Here is a 17,730-nt window from a genome sequence, read left to right as displayed (position 1 = left end):
TCCTCCCTGCAGCAACACAGGGAAGAAGTGCCTTATATGGCGGGGAAAACATTATGCCTCGCTTTTACGCATACATTTAACATGCCGCTGCTTCTTTAAAAATGAGGCCCTACATCTAACAATGCTTGAGAACAAGTTACTCTCTGGCTTGCAAGGCAACAGACACATGATCACAATGGACAATCACTTCAGGGCCCACTTTTGCAGTTTGCAACCTGTTGCTTTCCAGATGTTTTGGACTGCGATTCCCATGATCTCTCGCCCTTGAGTATGCTGGCTAGGGATAATACAAGTTTGAGTCCAAAACTCCCGGAGAGATACATTATCTATGTATACCTCGTATTAGAGCTTCAGGGCACTACTATTGTGCCCCTAAAATATGGGTGAAAAATGTGCTCAAGGCTCTCTAGCTGGCAATGGCACAAGCACTCGGTTCCCATTAACAATATCTTAAAGGTAAATTCTAAAGGACAGGAATCAAAGTCTGCTGTCTAGATGAGCATGCTATCATAACAGTCATAAAGCCAAATTTAACAACCTAACCTCCAAAGCTGACTAGGCTCAATACAGATCATACAAATCTGAACAACGCCAACAACGTCACCGGGAGCTTTGTTGTGGGCTTATACAAATACTGCTTGTATCCTCCTTTGTTTTCCTCCACTGCCTGCACCCTTCCCATGATGTTGCTGAAGCTGCCTGCTGACTCCTTCAATTTGGCTACCCTCTGGCACTTGGACTTCCGTGTGCCCTGCAAAACCCCATACGTTCTCCTCTTGGCTGGTCTTTCCAACATGCAGGGGAGTTGCTAGGTCTGGAAAAGACCCGGGGCTAAGCTGATGTCAGAACTGTTGGGGCTGGGGGCTAGCTAGTCTTTTGGCTGTAGCTCCTGAGATTCTATCCGGGGCTACAACCAAAAGATCATGGGCTATAGCCCCCTTAGCCCCCCCCTAGCAACGCCCCTACCAACATGGCTGCCATTATGCAGCTGCACTGAGAAACCAGGGGCCTGGGCCCCGAAAGGGCCCTGTAGCACTTCGAAAAGCCAAGCTGCAGTCCCTTGGTGTGGCTAGACTCACAGAGGAGTCACAGCGGATGGGGCAAATCGGGCCTCCTTGTTTGAAGTTCCAAAAAGGTCTGGTCTACTAATGCAATAAGCTGCAATGATTAAGCTGCTGTATACATTACCCAGGGAGATGGGAATGTTTGCCAAATGATAAACCTTCAACTCTGAACATTCTTGTACTTTGTTGACGCACTAGACAGGATTGCCTGCTGTCACCTCTATAGAGACTTTGGTGTTTCCTAAGGGAGCAGATCAGGATATTCAGATATACACTACTAAACAAATTGGGCCTCATCACGATTTAGTGGTAAATCTATGGAAATACCACCAAGATCAATGATCTTTGCTGCCACTCCGTCCAGTGGAATTGCCCCAAGATTTGTAGTGGTGGTAGAGCAGTGAAAGTTCCCATTTTTGGCATCCATAGGATTCCATGGGGATGTTGGTGGGCTTACCACAAGCAGTCAATCTGCTGTGGTAAATCCATTGAAATTTGGTGGTAAAGGGAAGAATCTACCCCCAGCATCCTGTCGGAGGTAACTCTTTAACTCCACCTCTACAGCTTGTAGTATGATGGTACAGTAATGTGCTGGCAACGGATTCACCACCCTTTTACTGCCATTTGTAGCTGCACTGTCATTCTTGTAATAAGGGTCGCTCTCCCATTAAATTACATGTTGTTTGAAATACCCTGCAGCAATGCTCCCAATAGTGTTGACATTAATAAGTAGGACTTGCTGGCTGGCCTACAAATACATTGGGGAAATGGGAGCTAATCCCACTCACAAGCAACACTGAAACTATTGGGGAAGAACTGGACTATAAGAGCAAAAATGACAAAGTCAAATGTCTTGGCACAGAAGTGTCCATGAGTAAAGATCAGTATTATATCTAACCTTTGGAAGTATTGCAGCCCAACGTCAAAAGATGGATGAAGCTACCCCTATCTCCAGTGGGGTGCATTTCCTGGATTAAGATGCTCATAAATCAAAAATAACTTTATATTTATTAAAACGTCCCAATTATCCAACACCCCACGATCATGCTTTTTACACCATAGGAAAATTATTGAGTGTGTGTTGTGGGCTAAAGCCTAACTGCAAATTGCAGTTGATATACTCATTTGCCTTATTAGTATCCTGGCGCGGGACAATCAGATTGTTACTTGCAATCTGATTAGCCCTCGCCAGGGCTCTACCCGACTGGGAATCCCTCGCATGAGATTTCTTTCGTTTGTTCCCGGAGGGGTTTGTTGCAGCCCCTTAGCCAATGAGGAGGCTCGAAACGGGGCAATCCCCACTCCAAGCCCCCACACGGCTGGAGGCTGCCACCCCCCCGCCGGGGATTCAGGTAAGTATTTTCTTTCTTCCACCCCAGCTCTTGCAAACAATCCCCTCCCTCCCAACCCTACTTACTTTCTTTTTTCTCCTTTTTCGAGAGCAAACGCACTGGGGACATCTGCTCCCGATGGCCACCATGGAAAGGGAAAATGGTTCCCGTCCCCGGCGGCCGTTTTCTTTTTTTCTGTTCCAAAACGCTGCAGCATTTTGGAACAGAAAAACAATGCTTTAGTACCGTGGTCTTGCCAGCCGCGGTATTAATAGCAATAAGCCCCTTGCCATGGGGGCATTACTGAGTGAGGTAATGCCCCGGGGCATTCCTTAAGGCCCTCGCTTATCTAGGGCCTATAACTATGGGCCCCGTGGCGTAACCTGACTTGGTAATGCCCCCGCAGCTCGGGACTTATTGCTTAATTAGCACATGGAGATCGTTATGGACCTCCTCTCAGCAAACCAGAATGTTTAGAGTGCAGTGAATTACCACTGATATTGACTGCATTCTGAACGTTCTGTCTGAAGGAGACAGGGAAAAAACAATGCAATTTTCAGGACGGAATTTGATTCAACACTTTCCCTCTAGGATGACCTTTTTGGCTGACACATGCTAGTTAACTCACGAAAGAGACAGCTTAAACCTTGGAAAATGCATCCACTTTCATATAGAGAAACCATTCACTTTTACATTACACCTGGTGCAAGCTCACATTAAACCAGTTCAAGTTCAACCTAGATACAATGTGTTACTTGAATCCTACAAAATGCAACCATATTTACTTTACTAACTCATTTTGCCTATTTACTTTACTGGCACTATGTAACATTGTTTACTTCAAAACTAAAAATCCAAAGCATTTATAGCCACTACCACCATGTGCTGATAGTCTTATAGACATCACTTGGGATAATGACCCTTCCAATATGTATGACTCAAGGTGAAATTGAAAGGTCATTATCCCGTGATAACTACCCCTTCCTCGGTCTATAAGGCTGTATTAACAGAGTGGACTTGCTGTTCCTGACCTGAAGCCATGGTATAATGTTGCCCAGGGCCACTGCGCAATTTGGTGGAATACTAATGGATGTGGGCATAGTGAAAACTCATCGGCCGAACCCATCTCTCACTATACTGTCCTGGGGGTGTTAGTAAATTACAGTGGACTGAACTTCATAACGAGCACAACATTGATTTCATTGCAAAAGCTGTGTTAGCCGGCTGGGATCAAGATGGCCTACACTGCGATGCTGCTAGTTTCCAATGTGTAAGGTCAACAAATCACATTTGGTAAACAGTTCCATATCCGCTATCAGAAACTACAGATAAGGAAGTGGAAGGCCTCCTTATTGAAGATATCGGTGTCACTCAGAGTCAGCAGAGGGATCCAGGCGAAGGTAGTGCGTTGACTATATTTTAATACTTCAGGCTTCCAATAGTACTTTAGAATCATGTACCAAGCTTCCTCCTGCAGTCTTCTAACACAAAATGAGTAGAATTAAACACAATCACCTAGTATCCACTATTTATAGATTCGTGATAAAACACCTGCTAAATGGGAACTCGTTCCTGGTCATTCACTGATGGAAGATACATTGGACGATGCTTGAAGACAATATTGGTATCAAGGAATGACTGATTTCAATAAATGAATTACAGATGGCTGTATTCCCCTCATATCACTCCTTCTTGCCAGCTACTCCAGATACATGCAACCGATGTGGCAGCCCACTGGAGGATTGTATGCATCTTCCATGGAAGTGTTCACTTACAAAGGCATTCTAGGTGCAAGTTACAAATATAATAGCAACTGTTTTAGGGGAACTTACATCTGCAAATATGGCAACTCGACCTATTCAAGGAAAAATCCGCTGTTAAACGCACTTTCCTTGGCGTGGCTTCACTGATTGGAAGGCGTGCGATTGCATGAAGTTGGTATAAACGCCCAACGTCCTTGAAAGAAAAATGGTTGCCTGATTTGTCCTATTGTAATGACCAGGAGGAAACATACAGTGGACTGAAAGTGACATGGTCAGATTTGCTGAATGTTCTGTGCCATGATGTTCCTCTGATGCCTGAGGAACTGGATATTAACATGCACGACAGTGTGTGACATGGCTGTGGCCTGGCAGTCCAGATACTGCAGTACTGTGACTGCTGTAAGTAGAGGGCAATGTTATAATAACATATGCTGTAATAATGTGTGGGGTTGGTTATAACTGCACTCTACGCTAGCATACACTTTTTAAAATGCGCATAAGAGATCAGAGATAGTTTTGCGTCATTTTCTGACTGCTGCCCTGTTTCAAGGAGCCACCGTTTGTTTAGGGTATGCCCCAATGGCTGTCGAGCTAGTGCAAAGATGAAAGACATGTGACACATGTTTTTAAAAGTTGGGTGGATCTGCTATACAGGAGACCGATTACGAGGGCCCATTTACTAGGGCCCATACCAATGGGCTTAGTTTCCGGAAAGTGACCAGCGGGGCCCTGTTCCCCAATAATATTTGCCTTGGCGATGAACCCACTAGATGGGATTTCCGTTAAGAGGTTTAGTGGGAAGCAGACTTCAATTATAATGTGGTTGTCCATAATATATTGCTCTTTGTGGACAATGTCCTTTTGCGACTTAGAGAGGTGGTGGTGCTGAATGGTTGAGACTTTTGAGGCATTCAGTGTGATATGTGACAGAGTCAGAACATGAGGCAGGGACATGGGCTGGGAGGAAGTTTTGGGGACGGGAGAGGCACTTGTCCATGATGCTGATCCCATGAAAGGTGTGTGGAGGAACCCTCCAGGCCTCTCCCCCATTACCGACCTCTGCCACCTTGCAACTCATTTTAACCCCAAGCATCAGGGATTTAAAAAAGGGAATTAAACAGAACCAAATTTCCCTTCACGATTTCCTCTGGTGAGCGCACAGCTGCCGCAGAGGAGAGACACGTGCACTTGAGCACAGCCCACAGAGTGGACTGTCATCTCAATAACAACTATAAATAGTGGGAGCAGGGGTTGCAACAAAAGCATTACAAAACGAAGCAAGGCCAGTCACACTGATGCCTGCTTCAGGGGACCATCACAGGGTCAGGCGGTCCCTATGATAGGGAGCCTGATTCAAAGATGGTGTCCCAATTTGTATGGATGCGCCTGCAGATCATTAGTAATTAACCATGTAGCAGTCACACATAGGTTGGGGGCAGGGACTAGTATGAAGACACAATCAGGAGAGATGGCCAATGATCCCGTGCAGATGCCCCACTGAAGCCCTTATTATCTCAATCTCCAATATGATTTGAGTACAAATGAGTGAAGAGCCCGGGCCAAAGTGCTAGATTTTGGAGATGTGAGACCAGTGTGGAAGTGAGTGTAGAGAAAGAGATGCTGAATGGAGGAGGGTCGCAAGAGAAGGTAAGGAAGGCATCAGAGGAAGGAAAGACCAGGAGAGTGGGGGATGGTTGGCTTTTTAGGAGGGGGGAGAAGGAGAAGCTGAAGTAGATGTATGGAAGGATGCTGCAAAAGAGAGGTGGAGAAAGGAATATGGAGAACAGTGAATGAAGGTAAAGGTTTGTATTGTAATAGGGTCACGGGAGGGGGAAGGAAAAAGAAACGTGATATAGGAAGATATTTGAGGTACCACGTGGAGAGGAAAAGGAGAACATCAGGCTTGGAAGGGTAAGAGATATGAAGGATCAGGTTGGAGGAGGAGGAGAAAGCAGCATATAGGTCACTGGCAAAGAACAAGCATTAGCAAAGACAATAGGGCCAAAGGAAGACAGCACACTGAGTGGTGAAACGAGAAGGCTTGTGTGCGGGCAAGGTTCAAGTCATAGAAAGGGTGAGAGCCTTCCTGATCTGCCCAGAGATTGATAGAACTAAATACTTGATGCTCTGTGAGAAACGGGGAGAGAGAGAGAAAGAGAGCGAGACTGATAAGAGTATAGGCAGGAGCTATAGTCGTGACTGTGGTGGGACTAGCAAAGCCACCAACGAAACTAAATACCACTAGCCACCCAAGAGTCTGAGCTAGGAGGACTCAATAAAAACCCAAGCGAACTGTAAAAGGTTCACAAGCAGACCGTTTTTGAGACTGAACCTGAAAAGACTCAAAAGTGAAGTAAACACAGACGAGGCAGAGTGAGAGAGCAGGATAAACAAGTACTTCGAAACCTGTAACAGTGAAAAGGCAGAAACAGTTTTATAACCTACAAAGAGCCTGCAGTAAGCTCATCAGCGTCACACCTCAACACCCAAGGGATTCGAGTCAGGCTGGGGCTATAATGACAACTGCCTGAATATCATCGCTGGGTCATCAGCAGGCCAGATGACCACTGTCCAGTAGATCCCGCATACCCCAACCCCATGAGAAGTCCAGCTCTACACTTCATAAACATTCTCCGCACATGTATTTGTTGGCTCTGAACCCTCACGCTCTTTCCGATGACTGTTTCAGCGTTGCTGTTTTCCTTTCCTCAACTAACCCTGCGTTGTGGACAAAAATATAAAGTCTTTTTGTAAACCCCTATACGAGTCTCAGATGGCAGGTCTGTCTGAAAATGGTCTGAGTTGAGAATTGATGATTGATCCCCTGTTGGGATCTGTGGTAGGTGGACACATTGCAGATGGGTGAACTGTGAGAAAGGTATAAGTACTTAGGAATCTGTACGAATTGGGATGATGAAGAGTTATACCAGAGAAATGTGGTCAGGATACTTAAGTTCTGGAAGGCCCAGTGGAGCATATCTTCTCCTTATCACTCATATGGCCATTCACATAGTGCTTATGGTACTGCAACGTCTCCATATATTTTCTATTATGACAACGTTGATACCACACAGTTTATTATTAAGAAACTGGATATGCTTCTGTTTCGTCGGTTGTGCAAAAATGGTACACAGATTTTAGAACATATAACATATATGAGTGCAGCATGTGGTGATGTGGTTCGTGGTTGGTGTGTGGATAAGCCACTTCTACAGACAATGGAGGCAATTTGGCTGGCATGGATTCAAATCCTTAAAATAGAAGGCTCTGAAAGTCCAGTCATGGTTATTGAGTACACAAGGCACAGTACAAAACGGGGTTACTCAGTTATAGACACATGTTCAAGCAAAATTACAAGGTGGCCCAACCAATTAATAAATAACTTATCTTAATATATGCCAGGGCAGCCGCAGGGATTAGAGAATGGTGGCCATGGTTCTCGTAGAGGAGCATTCTGTGAGTAGTACTTTTCGAGAGCTGGCCCTAGGAGAGTAGAACGTTGACCTTTTATAAATAAGACAGGGCTTCCTAAACCTGGGACAGCAAAGATGATGACATTTCGTCAGAACAGTGAGGCTGATTTGGGGCACCCTAAAGGCCTAAGGGTCCAACTTGTTGGAAGTGTGCTCATAAACCAGCTGACTAAATACATACATTGTAGGGAGTTATGGAGATAGCCAATTTTTGAAAGGTAGTGATGGAGAAATTGGCGGGCTTCCCGCAAGTGGAGATGTGCGGCCTTGATTAATATGCGTTTGCTGGGGATAATGTGGAAGGAAGAGCTTGCAACAAATACATGTTGTCGTTGTAGGGCTGGTACTAGCTAAATGCAACATAGCTATGCATCAAAGGGTTGCCCGCTCATACACACTTGGGTAGGTTTATGAAGAAGTGGAGGGTAGCCGCAAATCACCTGTGTGCTACGATTAAGCAGCACTGCAGGAGGTCATCCCTGTATATAGTTTGGCACAGAGTTTTGGACACAATCGGATACCCATTCTATCTAATGCTCAGTGAAATCTAAATAATTTCATCTGATCAGCTGAACACGTGGGCCAATAGCAGTTGCTATAGTCATTCAAGAAAGTAGAAACACAGAGGTGTATTTAATGGTATCTTTTCAGGCCTAACAGTGTATAAGACACTCAATGCACTGTTTTCCCTTTTTTCATGCATACATGCTGTATCATACAATATACACATTTCTTGTATGTTATGAACTATATTAGAGAGGGTCATATATTTCAAGCTGGGTTAACTGTTACTTGAATTATTGTTTTATAACAGTGAACAGTGAGATCAATATTTTAGTTCACAATGACAATTGGTCACATTGTGTTCCCAACCATCAATAGTCCCCGCTTTATTGTTCACAATTCAAGAATATGCAAATTACATGGTGCATAAATTAGAAAATGAATATTATTACCAGCATTCAGATTCTGAAGACAAGCCTATCCCAGGATTATCATGGTGTCCTAATCACATACAATCCCTTGGCATCACAATTGTCAACAAGCTCCAGACAACAGTCAATCTCTGCATCAACTCGCTGGCCAAGCTGGTCCAGAATAATGCCCTTAGGGCTGTCACTGGGATATCCAAAAGAGAGCACATATCTGAAACCAGGAAGCAGGTTCATTGGCTCCCCATTAAAGAGAGAATAGTCTTCAAAGTTCCTGCCTTAACACACAAATGTGTCCACAACCGGGCACCTTTGTACCTGGCTCAAAGACTCGTTAAGCAAGATCCTACTAGACCCACAAGAATGGCCTATTCTAATAGAATACCCGTCCCTAAAACAAAGAGAGTGTGTGCAGGAGGATATAGCTTCCCAGTCTTGGCAGTGACACACTGGAACGCCCTGCCCCCCAGCTCAGAAATGTTGAATCGCACTTATCCTTCAGGAAGCTAATTAAAACCTTGATGTTCACCTAACCAATCTTTTTTTTTTGTTTTCCACCTTTGTCCTATGAATACTGCACTCTCCAGTTTGGCTATTTTTGCACCTCAGATGCCAATCCCGCACTCTGGAACCCTCTGCCAGCATAGTTGAGACTCGCTGCCTCCTCACTAATGACCGGGACATTGTAATCTCTTATTCTGGTGCAAGTTTGGGTAACCTGCACTACTCTGGATGTAAACCAGCTTCAAGGTGCTCTGCGAAGAAGTCCCCTTCGCTTTACTGTCAGGCCTGCGGTATAGAAATACCTCAAATAAAATATGTAAATACACATATAATGATCTATACATAGAATTAATATCAGTGAAAACTTAAGCTCACACTGGAAGTGGTCCCTTCCTTCAGTCTCCCAATGACGTAAAGTTGATTAGATTGGATTAAGATGACGCTCGCCCTTTGATGCCATACAAGCTATCTCTACTCTCAATCCCATTTTGTGATGAACTTTACAGAAAACTCGTATATCTCCCATAAAATGGTAATGGGTTGAAAAATAAAAATGCATAGCCATTAAAAATATACAAAACTAATGTTTATTGGGGCTATTTTATGCTATTGGGCTTTCCGTAGCAGGGTTTCTGCGACTTGCAAGCCATTCTTGGGGTTTGGGATCTCTAAGAGAGCGGGTGTGGGGTTAGGTGGGGTTAGAAGAATAGCAAGGTTGCTGTTATTGAATTGAATTCACTTGGCGAATCTGTGTTCTGCTGTATGTAAGCCTCTATGTTTTCAAAAAATGTGTGACTTCTGTGTTTCGTAATGAGGGATGATGTCCAAATATGCAATTGTAGGGGACGAGGTTGGTATGTTGTCGCAAGAGAGGTTAAGGAGAGGGGGGAGTGTTGGCGTGGGTAGGCTATATTTGCTTTAAATGTAGAGTGGTATGAGGAGGGCAACGGTTGCTAGAAATGGTGGGACCCTGTAGGTCGCTAGTGTAGAATGGACCTGGGTGTATCCTGAGAATGCAATGTTAGCTATGGGTAAATAGTCACTCCAGAGCTCAAAGCCAAGGCTTGCAAGGGCTCTAGATCATCACTTTGGCCCTTATCACGAGTTGGGCGTTAGCCCTTAAATGCGGCAGTAACGGTGTTACCACCGCATTTAAGGGCTCGCCCTATCACAAGGCTGGCATGTTTACCCCCAGCTTCAAGCTGGGGGTAAACACGATGAGAGAATGCCAATTTTCGGTGCAATTACCGCTTGCGGTATTACCACGCAGTAATAGTGCCAAAAATGTATTGAACCCAAGGGGGAATGGGGATTTACAGTTAGTGCTCAACCGGTGATCCAGCATTAATACTGCCTGATGGGTGGGCGCTTACGCTAATATAGTTGGGCAGTATCCAAGCTGGGAAATCGCCCAACTCATGATCAAGCCAATTGTCAGCTGGTGGGTTTTTGCTCTAAAGCCATTCCTTACTTCCTGCCATGGGTGCTGAGGGACGCTTGGTATCACCGGTGTTGTATCTTCAAAAATGGGTGGGTCAAATTGTTCTGAGACCATCATTAGGAACAATGCTTTAAGTTTATTTTAATTGTGATTGTATAAAACCACAATAAGATTAAAGCTAACAATGGGATCATGACTTTCAAACCACAGACACATGGCCTCATTCTGACCCTGCTGGTCTGGAAACAAGGGTTTTGGTAAGCTTACCGGCACTGTTGTTTCCTGACCGGCATGTTACAGGTCTGCCTGCTGGAACTGCCGTGCCCGACAGGTCTGATCCTGCTGGGCACAGCAGCCACGGTAAGCAGACCCGTCATGGAAGCAACGGTGCCGGTGCTTCTGTATCCCCATTCCCATAGAGTCAACATTTTACCGGCGCCTGACTTTCCGGGCGGACCGGGTTGTAATCTCCTGGTGGAACCGGGAAGGCGGGTGCTGGTAAATATTTACGCGTCCGGCAGCAACCCACCGGTAGCACCAGCACGGTTACCACTGGACCCGTAATGAGGCCCATTGTCTTATTGTTTCACATCTGCTTGGTGAGACTGTCCCTTTTGGGGCATATATTAAGCATATTATTTGATAGTGGACATTTCAACACCACACAGAGGCTATGGCCCCCTCTGTCCTTATACAGAGGTGCTTCTCAGGGGTATTGTATGGATAGCCCTGTATAAAGTAGGAAGGGTTAGAAACAGTTCTTCCCAGACTTAGGTCAACTAATTAAACATATTGATCTGCGGGGCTTCAGGATTCGGAAGAATAATTTATCCCAGGTTTAATTGTGATGATTAACCCACTTTGTGGCCTCGTCGAAAGATTGTATCACATGGCATATATTACACAGCATCTGTCCCTGACCGTATTAACAATGCCCCATCTAGAGCTCTGCTGTGCATGTTGCAGCAAGCTGTGATGGCATTGCATTTATCACATAGCCTGTCCAAGATTTGCAAACTAGTGATCCGCCAGGTGGTCCCTGAGGTCTTCAGGTTGTGCAGTGGCAGCTTGTGGCACACTTGCCGTTAGCTCAGTGCATTCTTGGCATGGTTAGCCTGACTGAATTGTAAGCATGTCTTCTGGGCCACTGCAACCATTTCTTTCACAGACTAACAACTACTGATAAAGCGTCTGACCACAAGGTGACGGACATGCACAAAGCAGGTAACATGCATTGTCTTGCCAATATGCAAGGCAACAAGGAAATGTGATCCATTGCCTGCTGCAACAAAGCTCAAATGGAAATCACAAGGCACCTCTTGCACCATTCTCTCAGATGTCAACTCTCCTTCGGTTTTAGCCCTGAAACTCTTGCATACACAATGATGCCTGTGGCCAAACTGCAGACTCTCGATGCCCCCTTGATTACTCGGTGACCCCTCTTGGTTATTACAGAAAGAAAAGGCCACCTAAAGTGTATATTGGCCATATAGGCAATGCTCTGACTATTGGTTCAGATCTCCATAGCAAAGTGGACTTTGTGCTTGACAGACTGCAGTATCTGCCCTACTGCAACCATACTTTAATTGCATTTTCCAGTGCCGCTTTCTGTCTTTCCAACTGTGATCAACTTTTTCAATAAGGCGCCAAAATACAGGGTGTTCCACCAAACAGTAGTGCAACAGATCTACTGCCAAAACTATGGCCAGGTTAGCATCTAGTAGGCACTGCATGTATGGGATTTTTGATATTATTCGCCACACGCAAATGTTTCTCTAACTCTCCTCTGAGGTATAGTTGGGTATCACAGCTATGCACCTCCGAGGTACAGGTGGTAGAGCTTGACATCTCATTCCAAAGCACTGACACAGCAGCAGTATTTTCAGAGGAAACTGTGTGGACCAGCTGAGGTAATCTGCTTCTATGATAGCATGGGGTGGGATGCACTTAAAATCTTTGGACCCCTTCCCATGTCTGTGATTGGTTCCGCATCATATAGATGTGATATACATGTTGTGCCTGTCTTCTCTCCGTGCTCTGTTAGCTATGCATTTTCTTGTGCTGGCACATGTAACCCAGAGTGCTTGTGATACCGATGTGCAACGTGAGTTGGGTGATACCTGCAATTTGCTATCCCATTCTGGCATCCCCAGTGTACACAGAAAGTCTTGTTGCAGGAGTGAAATTACTGCAAACAACACATCCCCCTGACTTTGCTACATTTGGATGGTGACATGTTCCAAATGTGTCTGAATGCATATCACCCGCATCCCCAAATCTCTGCTGCTTTCTCACAGCAAAATCAGGTGAGCGTGCACTCCCCAGAAGCTGTCCTTAGTGATTCCTTTTTCCTCTCACTGCGCCTCCCGGGCGTCATCCAATGGCACATGTCCACTCACTTCAAGAGATGGACACTTGAAACTGACCAATATGTCTCCACAGCCCAAAATCTCTGCTGCTCATTCACAACAAAATCTGGCAAGCATCTCCTTTCACAAGCTGCACCCAGGATTTCCTGGCTCCTCCTGCTCCTCCTCCCAGGGGTCACCAAATGGCATGTGTGTCCTTACCTCACTTCAAGGGACTGACACTGGCTGGTGTTTCACAAACCTCTCCTAATCTCTGCTTCCCCCGTAGAGCAAAAGCAGGCGAGTGCGTCATTCCAACCATCACCCCATGAGGGCTGCAATCCTCCTCCTAGGTGTCACACAATGTCATCCACCAACTTAAAGAGACAGATACAGACGTGTCACCTGACTCCCTGAATCTCTGCTGCTCTCTTCCAAAGAAATCTGGTGAGCATGCTTACCAGACACACTGTCGTGGGAAAGTCATGTCTCCTTCCTCTTCTGGCACGTGTTTCACTTCAAGAAATAGACACTGACTGGTGTGTCACCTGCCTTCCCAAATTTCTGGTGACGGCACTTGCATTGTTCCGTGACTCCAAATCACTAAATGTGTCACAAACACAACACAAGCAAACTCAACCCACAATCACTCTCTAACTGGTGCAAGTCACTCACAACCTAATCTGCCCTTCTTCCTACAACTACTCTATATCCATTCCAATATATTAACCCTTCCTGAAATCTACCCAGTCTCCCTCCAGCAACAATCTCCTCACTTTCTGAAAGCTGCCTGCGACAGAATTGAAGCGCAAACCATGTGTTCTCCTTTAAGTCAGGTGGTCAAACTTCAGACAAAATGTAGAAGGTTTATCTGAGGTTCATCCTGAATGAATCATCAGAAATGTATGTAATTCGAGTTTGTGCGGGAATGTTCATCAAGTCTAGGGAGCCGATTCATGGAATTAATGTGCGCTGAAATTTTCAGCGCAAGCGTGCGAAAGCGTGCAAATCACAGTGCCAGTGCGAAAATCGCAGCGAAACCCGCGCAAAGCGATTCATGGAAGTCCGTGCGCGAGGAAATTCTAGGATGTGCGCAAAAATTCTGCATGGCGCACGCTGGCGCACACGTCTCCAAACAACGTGCACTAAGCGCACAGCGAAATCGCACAAAGCGTGGCGCACACAACAAAAGTAGGAGGAACAGGGGGCGTGACACGCGGAATGGGGAACAACTCGTGAAAATGTGGGTGTCACGGGGGAAGTACAGGAGGCAAGTGCGCGGAACGCCCACACGCTCGCCTACAACACGTATTCATGGAATCGAATAGGGCAAACCAGCGCATGGGCAAAGACGCGCACAGGCCTAAACACGTCCGCCACACGAAGGCAGGCGGTAGCGTCCCTGCGCATGAAAAAAATGTGCACTAACAAAAATCACGTACATACAGCTATGATGAATGTCCTATACTGTGTCCCTCTAGGACAAATGACGTGTAAAGGGGTACGCGACAAACACGGACATCCGCTGTGTGAAAAATAGCATGTGTGTGTATTTCGGGGGTGCGCAGGAAGTTTCACACGCGATAGGCCGAGTGGGGTACGTGTATAACTGGGGTTCGCGTGGAGTTTCATATGCGATTGGATCCGGGTACGTGTATGTCTGGGGTGCGCAGGAAGTTTCACACGCGAAAGGGCCTGTGCGAGTGGGGTACGTGTATTTCTGGGGTACGTGTGGAGTTACACACGCGATAGGCCCTGTGCGAGTGGGGTACATGTATTCCTGGGGTTCGGGGAAGTCTCATACACGATTTCAGCAGGGTACGTGTATTACGGGGGTGCCGGGAGTCCTACACGTGAATTGCAGTGTGGGTCCTCCCAGGTGTTCCCTCTACACCCTCCACGGCCCCTGAAGGCAGCCCACACCACAAGGGACTACCCTGCACCCCTGGTCATGTCCCACAGGCAGTCCATCCACCATGGGCATGCCCCCCAGCCAAGCCACATGTCACCTTGCACTACTGATCACCAAGCATGACCCCCTGCACCCCCACCCCCCAACAGTGCAGGGCACCTGCCAGCAGGCCCCCCCACATGTCCCCCAGCACCCCCACCCCCCAGCAGTCAGGGGCACCTGCCAGCAGGCCCCCACTCATGTCCCACTCATGTTCCCCTGCACCCCCACCCCCTGCAGTCAGGGGCACCTGCCAGCAGGCCCCCACCCATGTCCCACTCATGTCCCCCTGCACTCCCACCCCCGAGCAGTCAGGGGCACCTGCCAGCAGGCCCCCACTCAGGTCCCACACATGTCCCCCTGCACCCCCACCCCCAGCAGTGCAGGGCACCTGCCAACAGGCCCCCACACATGTCCCCCAGCACCCCCACCCCCCAGCAGTCAGGGGCACCTGCCAGCAGGCCTCCACTCATGTCCCACACATGTCCCCCTGCACCCCCACCCCCCAGCAGTCAGGGGCACATGCCAGCAGGCCCCCACACATGTCCCCCTGCACCCCTACCCCTCAGCAGTCAGGGGCCCCTGCCAGCAGCCCCCACACATGTCCCCCAGCATCCCCAACCCCAGCAGTCAGGGGCACCTGCCAGCAGGCCCCCACTCATGTCCCACACATGTCCCCCTGCACCCCCCCAGCAGTGCAGGGCAACTGCCAGCAGGCCCCAACACATGTCCCCCAGCACCCCACCCCCCAGCAGTCAGGGGCACCTGCCAGCAGGCCCCCACACATGTCCCCCAGCACCCCCACCCCCCAGCAGTCAGGGGCACCTGCCAGCAGGCCCCCACACATGTCCCCCAGCACCCCCACCCCCCAGCAGTGCAGGGCACATGCCTGCAGGCCCCCACTCATGTCCCCAGCACCCCCACCCCCAGCAGTCAGGGGCACCTGCCAGCAGGCCCCCACTCATGTCCCACTCATGTCCCCAGCACCCCCACCCCCAGCAGTCATGGGCACCTGCCAGCAGGCCCCCACTCATGTCCCCCAGCACCCCCACACCCCCCAGCAGTCAGGGGCACATGCCAGCAGGCCCCCACACATGTCCCCCTGCACCCCCACCCCTCAGCAGTCAGGGGCCCCTGCCAGCAGGCCCTACACATGTCCCCCTGCACCCCCACCCCCCAGCAGTCAGGGGCACCTGCCAGCAGGCCCCCACTCATGTCCCACACATGTCCCCCTGCACCCACCCCCCAGCAGTGCAGGGCAACTGCCAGCAGGCCCCCACACATGTCCCCCAGCACCCCCACCCCCCAGCAGTCAGGGGCACCTGCCAGCAGGCCCCCACACATGTCCCCCAGCACCCCCACCCCCCAGCAGTGCAGGGCACATGCCTGCAGGCCCCCACTCATGTCCCACTCATGTCCCCAGCACCCCCACCCCCAGCAGTCAGGGGCACCTGCCAGCAGGCCCCCACTCATGTCCCAATCATGTCCCCCTGCACTCCCACCCCCGAGCAGTCAGGGGCACCTGCCAGCAGGCCCCCACTCAGGTCCCACACATGTCCCCCTGCACCCCCACCCCCAGCAGTGCAGGGCACCTGCCAACAGGCCCCCACACATGTCCCCCAGCACCCCCACCCCCCAGCAGTCAGGGGCACCTGCCAGCAGGCCTCCACTCATGTCCCACACATGTCCCCCTGCACCCCCACCCCCCAGCAGTCAGGGGCACATGCCAGCAGGCCCCCACACATGTCCCCCTGCACCCCTACCCCTCAGCAGTCAGGGGCCCCTGCCAGCAGCCCCCACACATGTCCCCCAGCATCCCCAACCCCAGCAGTCAGGGGCACCTGCCAGCAGGCCCCCACTCATGTCCCACACATGTCCCCCTGCACCCCCCCAGCAGTGCAGGGCAACTGCCAGCAGGCCCCAACACATGTCCCCCAGCACCCCACCCCCCAGCAGTCAGGGGCACCTGCCAGCAGGCCCCCACACATGTCCCCCAGCACCCCCACCCCCCAGCAGTCAGGGGCACCTGCCAGCAGGCCCCCACACATGTCCCCCAGCACCCCCACCCCCCAGCAGTGCAGGGCACATGCCTGCAGGCCCCCACTCATGTCCCACTCATGTCCCCAGCACCCCCACCCCCAGCAGTCAGGGGCACCTGCCAGCAGGCCCCCACTCATGTCCCACTCATGTCCCCAGCACCCCCACCCCCAGCAGTCATGGGCACCTGCCAGCAGGCCCCCACTCATGTCCCCCAGCACCCCCACACCCCCCAGCAGTCAGGGGCACATGCCAGCAGGCCCCCACACATGTCCCCCTGCACCCCCACCCCTCAGCAGTCAGGGGCCCCTGCCAGCAGGCCCTACACATGTCCCCCTGCACCCCCACCCCCCAGCAGTCAGGGGCACCTGCCAGCAGGCCCCCACTCATGTCCCACACATGTCCCCCTGCACCCACCCCCCAGCAGTGCAGGGCAACTGCCAGCAGGCCCCCACACATGTCCCCCAGCACCCCCACCCCCCAGCAGTCAGGGGCACCTGCCAGCAGGCCCCCACACATGTCCCCCAGCACCCCCACCCCCCAGCAGTGCAGGGCACATGCCTGCAGGCCCCCACTCATGTCCCACTCATGTCCCCAGCACCCCCACCCCCAGCAGTCAGGGGCACCTGCCAGCAGGCCCCCACTCATGTCCCACTCATGTCCCCCAGCACCCCCACCCCCAGCAGTCAGGGGCACCTGCCAGCAGGCCCCCACACATGTTCCCCTACACCCCTCAGCAGTCAGGGGCACCTGCCAGCAGGCCCCCACTCATGTCTCACACATGTCCACCTGCACCCCCACCCCCCGGCAGTGAAGGGCACCTGCCAGCAGGCCCCCACACATGTCCCCCAGCACCCCCACCCCCAGCAGTCAGGGGCACCTGCCA

Source organism: Ambystoma mexicanum, chromosome 3q, assembly GCF_040938575.1.
Source record: "Ambystoma mexicanum isolate Mex_15411 chromosome 3q, UKY_AmexF1_1, whole genome shotgun sequence".
Classification (NCBI taxonomy): Eukaryota; Metazoa; Chordata; class Amphibia; order Caudata; family Ambystomatidae; genus Ambystoma; species Ambystoma mexicanum.
Note: the sequence above shows the minus strand (reverse complement) of the source record.